Below are 5474 nucleotides of genomic sequence, written 5' to 3' on the forward strand. Positions count from 1 at the left end.
ACAGCAAACATAATTGGTAAATGTGTGTGTTCTCACTAATCAAACAACCATCCATTCCCATCTCTCTCCCACTCCTTGGGTTTCTCTATTCTCTGAGACACAACAATTTTGAGATTAGATCAATTAATAACCTTACAATAGCCATTGAATGTCAAGTGAAAGGAAGAGTCACACATCTCTCACTTTATTTTTTCCTTTTTTTTCAAACAACTGCTCAGAGAGTATTTATTTTTCGGGAATAATCCAAAGGTGTCGTAAGAAAAGCCATTGTTGTAGATGTCTCACTTTAAATCAAAAGCTAGAAATGATTACACTTAGTGAGGAAAGCATGTTGAAGGCTGAGATAGGCTAAAAGCTAGCTTTCTTGCACCACAGAGTTAGCCAGCTTGTGAATAAAAGCACAAGTTCTTTAACAAGAAAGCAAAACAGCTCATTGCTGTTTCAGTGGTCTGGATAGCAGATCGAGCCACAACATTATCTTAAGCCAAAGCTTAGTCCAGAGTAAGGCCCTAAACCTCTTCAATTCTATGAAGGCTGAGAGAGGTGAAGAAGCTGTAGAAGAAAAGTTGGAAGCTAGCACAGATTGGTTCATGAGGTTTAAGGAAAGAATTTATCTCCATAACATAAAAGTACAAGGTGAAGCAGCAAGTGATGATGTAGAAGCTGCAGCAAATTATCCAGAAGAGCTGGCTAAGATCATTGATGAAGGTGGTTATGCTAAGCAACAGATTTTCAGTGGAGATGAAACAGCCTTCTGTTGGAAGAAGAGGCTATCTAGGACTTTCGTAGCTTGAGGGGAGAAGTCAATGCCTGGCTTCAAAACTTCAAATGACAGGCTGACTACCTCATTAGGGGCTAATGCAGCTGGTAACTTTAAGTTGAAACCAAAGTCTCATTTACTGTTCTGGAAATCCTAGGGCCTTTAAGAATTGCGCTAAATCTACGCTCCCTTTGCTCTATAATGGAAAAACAAAGCCTAGACGACAGCACATTTGTTAACAGCATGATTTACGGAATATGTTAAGCTCACTGTTTTCACCTACTGCTCAGGAAAAAAAGAATCTGTTCATAATATGACTGCTCATTGACAATATACTTGGTCACCCAGGAGCTCTGATGGAGATGTTTTCACGCCTGTTACCACAGCATGCATTCTGCAGCCCATGGATCAAGGAGAAATTTCAACTTTCAAGTCTCATTATTTAAGAAATACACTTTGTGAGTTTATAGCTGCCATAATGAGTCCTCTAAGAGATCCAGGAAAAGTAAATTGAAATACTTCTGGAAAGGATTCACCATTTTTGATGCCATTAAGAAGATTCATAATTTGTGGGAGGAGATCAAAATATCAGCATCAGCAGGAATTTGCAAGAAGTTGATTTCAACCCTCATGGATGGCTTAGAAGGGTGCAAGACTTCAGTAAAGGTACTAACTTCAGATGTGAAAATAATTCATGACTAGAATTAGAAGTGAAGTCTGAAGATGTGACCAAATTTTTGCTATCTCATGATTAAACTTGAACTCATGAGGAGTTGCTTCTTATAGATAAAAGCAAAGAAAGTTGTTTCTTTTTTTCTGTTTTTGAGACAGAGTTTCACTCTTCACTCTGTTGCCTAGGCTGGAGTGTAACAGTGCTGTCTTGGCTCACTGCAACCTTTGCCTCCCTGGTTCAAGCGATTCTCTTCCCTTAGACTCCTGAGTAGCTGGGATTACAGGCACACGCCACAATGTCCAGCTGATTTTTTTGGTATTCTTAGTAGAGATGGGGTTTCTTTCACCATGTGGGCCAGGCTGGTCTCGAACTCCTGACCTCAGGTGATCCACCCACCTCGGCCTCCCAAAGTGCTGGGATTACAGGCGTGAGCCACCGCACCTGGCCGAAAGTGGTTTCTTAAGATGGACTCTGTTCCTTGTGAAAATGCTGTGAACATCATTGACATGTCAGCAAAGAATTTAGAATATTACATGAACTTCATTGATAAAGCAACCGTAGGGTTTGAAAGGACTGACTCCAAATTTGAAAGAAGTTCTACTGTGAGTAAAATGCTATCAAACAGCATCACATGCTATAGAGAAACGTTTCATGAAAGCAAGAGACAATCAATGAAGCAAAATTTATTGTTTATTTTAAGAAACTGCCACAGCCACCCAAACCTTCAGCAACTACCACCCTGATCAGTCAGCTGCCATCAGCATGGGGGCAAGACCTCCACTGGCAAAAAGGTGACAATTCACTGAAGACTCAGATGATCGGTACCATTATTTAGCAATAAAGTGTATTTTAACTAGGGTATGTACTTTTTTAAAAGATAAGCTATTGCACACTTAATAGACTATAGTATAGTGTGAATATAACTTTTACATGCACTGGGAAACCAAAAAATTCATGCGACTCACTTTATTGTGATCCTTGCTTTATTACAGTGGTCTGGAACACACTGAGATATGCCTGCAGTTTTTTAGTGGATTATTTAGGATTTTCTGTATCCAAGATGTTATAACCCACAAAAAGCATTAGTCTTACCTCTTTTTCAATCAGACTATCTTTTTTGCGGGGGTGGGGATGGCTAAATTTCCCTAGCTAGAATCTTCAGTTTATGTTAATGGAAGTGGCAAGAATGGATATCTTTGTTTGTTTGTGATTTTAGGGGGAAAGCCTTCAATCTTTTACCACTAAGCATGATGTTAGCTGTGATTTTCTTTTTTTTTTTTAAGACGGAGTCTCACTCTGTCTCCCAGGCTGGAGTGCAATGGCGCTACCGAGGCTCACTGCAACCTCTGTCTCCTGGGTTCAAGTGATTCTCCTGCCTCAACCTCCCAAGTAGCTGGGACTACAGGTGCATGCCACCATGCCCAGCTAATTTTTTTTTTTATATTTAGTGGAGATGGGGTTTCACTGTGTTGGACAGAATGGTCTCCATCTCCTGACCTTATGATCTGCCTGGGATTACAGGCGTGAGTCACCACACCTGGCAGCTGTGAATTTTTAATAGACTTATGTGTCTGTTTTAACTTAAAATAAGAAGAATCAATTAATTTCAAAGTTTTAATTGTATTAAATGATCTCATCAGCAATTTCTTTAAGCTATTAGATTATTTCAGACCTTTCCAATGTACTTTTTAGGGCATGCTGATGTTTTGGAATGTAAGAAGGCTCATACAAAGCATTTGAAAGAAGCCGTGTCAATTACATTTATTATAAAGTAGTACTGCGTTAAGTCTCTTGAAAGAATCTCAGGAAGATTCTTATCCACATTGAAATAATAAATATACATTCTACAGTTTACTCAAACTCTCCCTGTCTTAAAGACTGAAAAACTAAGGAAATATATAGATTTTACAAAATGACTGTCTTCCATTTATAGTGATCACAGATATAATAATATCATAGCAAATTTTATGACTTAACACATAAATGAGTTTTAAAAAACCTTGACAGTCAATAAGATGAAGGTCATTTATAAATATGGAAGGCAGACCCTCTATAATTTGATGAAGCAGTTTCTAAAAATCTCTCTTCTCTTGCATATATTTCACACTGACTTTCCTAAAATGATCACCATTTATCTTTTCTTTAAAACAATGTACCAGGCCTGGCACAGTGGCTCACTCCTGTAATTCCAGTATTTTGGGAGGCCAGCGTAGGAGGCTCACTTTACTTGAAGCCAGGAATTCAATCAAGACTAGGCTGGGTGACACAGGGAGACCCTGTCTCGACAAAATAAATAAATTAATAAAATAATGTATTAAAGATTTCTGGTAAAAGTAAACAATTTAGCTGTGAGATATGATATGCAACACTATTATCATAATTTATAGGTAATTAATTTATTATATTAGTTAACCACCAGAAGAACTGGCTCAAAGAATGAGTAAACTTTTCATTATAAAAAGTCAAGCGGTTCAGATGAATTTAAAATTATTCTCAATGATTACCCCTAATCCTAATCTCTTATCAGAGGTAATTACTATTAGCTTGGCATTTATCATTTAGGGTACATCACATTTATGTTTATATTTGTGTCATCCATAGTATATTACATATATCTATAGTTATATGTATATGTATATGTACTTTTTGTTTGTTTTGTTTTGAGACAGTCTCACAGTCACCCAGGCTGGAGTGCAGTGGCACAATCTCTGCTCCTCCCTGGTTCAAGTGATTCTCCTGCCTCAGCCTCCTGAGTAGCTGTGATTATAGGCACCTGCCACTATGCGTGGCTAATTTTTGTATTTTTAATAGAGATGGAGTTTCATCATGTTGGCCAGGCTGGTCTCGAACTCCTGGCCTTCCACCCCACTCAGCCTCCCAAAGTGCTGGGATGACCAGTGTGAGGCACAGTGCCCAGGCAGTGTATGCAGTTTTATGTTTGTTTGTTATATAGGGATGTTATTATGCCATATATTCTCTTCCGTGACCCACTTTTTTACTTAACAATGTCTCTCGGTGATCTTTTCAAATCAGATACTTAAATGTAATCCTTTTAAAAGCTGCTTTATAGTTATGGCATGTGATACACTCTTTCTGAAATCTTTTTAACTTCTGTTATTAGGCATTTTGGCTGCTTCCAATGTTTTTGTATTACATAGAATGCCGCAATTTAACAATCTTAAACATGCCTCATTGTGCACATGTGCAAGTGTTTTCCTAGAATAAACACCAAAAATTTAAATTTCTGGGTCATAAGGTATGAAGACTACATTTTATTTATTTATTTATTTATTTATTCATTTATTTATTTATTTTGAGTTGGAATTTCACTCTTGTTGTCCAGGCTGGAGTGCAGTGGTGTGATCTAGTCTCACTGACATCTCCGCCTCCCGGGTTCAAGTGATTCTCCTGCCTCAGCCTCCCAAGTAGCTGATATTACAGGCGTCCACCACCACACCCACCTAATTTTTTTTTCTTTCGTATATTTAGTAGAAACAGGGTTTTATTATGTTGGACAGACTGGTCTCAAACTCCTGACCTCAGGTGACCCACCCACCTCAGTCTCCCAAAGTGCTGGGATTACAGGCCTGAACCACTGTGCCTGGCCAAATACTACATTTTAAAATTGCACTCTGTAATGTTATGAAATTTTTACTACCACCAATAGTGTATGAGAAAGTCCCTTTACAAGTGTACTTTCTAACTATTAATATTATCAAATTTTGAAGTTTTTTGAATATTATGGGTGACAGAGGCTTTTATTTCATTTCATAGAAATTTTCATAAAAATTTATGTTTGGTATCACTCTGATAAGTGGCAAGATTGAGCATCTTTTATATGTTTGTTCAACATTTATAACACCTCTTCTGTGAATTGTCTATTCTTACTATTGTTTTTCTCTTATTTATGGATTACAAGTTCTTTGAAGATTTTGATATTAATCCATTGCCACACATGGTGGTTCACACCTGTAATCTCAGCACTTTGGGAGGCCAAGAAGGGAGGATCATTTGAGCCCAGGAGTTCAAGACAAGCCTGAG

General features: G+C 37.9%; 1 non-coding gene across 1 annotated transcript; it reads right to left on the reverse strand.

Annotated features, from left to right (window-relative positions):
- Positions 1-209: 209 nt before the first annotated feature.
- Positions 210-276, reverse strand: LOC135268560 (small nucleolar RNA SNORD58). The gene has a single exon (XR_010336865.1). It is a non-coding gene; the product is annotated as a small nucleolar RNA SNORD58 (small nucleolar RNA).
- Between the last annotated feature and the right edge of the window lie 5198 nt (positions 277-5474).

The sequence above is a fragment of the Aotus nancymaae genome, unplaced genomic scaffold (assembly GCF_030222135.1).
Source record: "Aotus nancymaae isolate 86718 unplaced genomic scaffold, 86718_ANA_hifiasm-v0.15.2.pri h1tg000040l, whole genome shotgun sequence".
Classification (NCBI taxonomy): Eukaryota; Metazoa; Chordata; class Mammalia; order Primates; family Aotidae; genus Aotus; species Aotus nancymaae.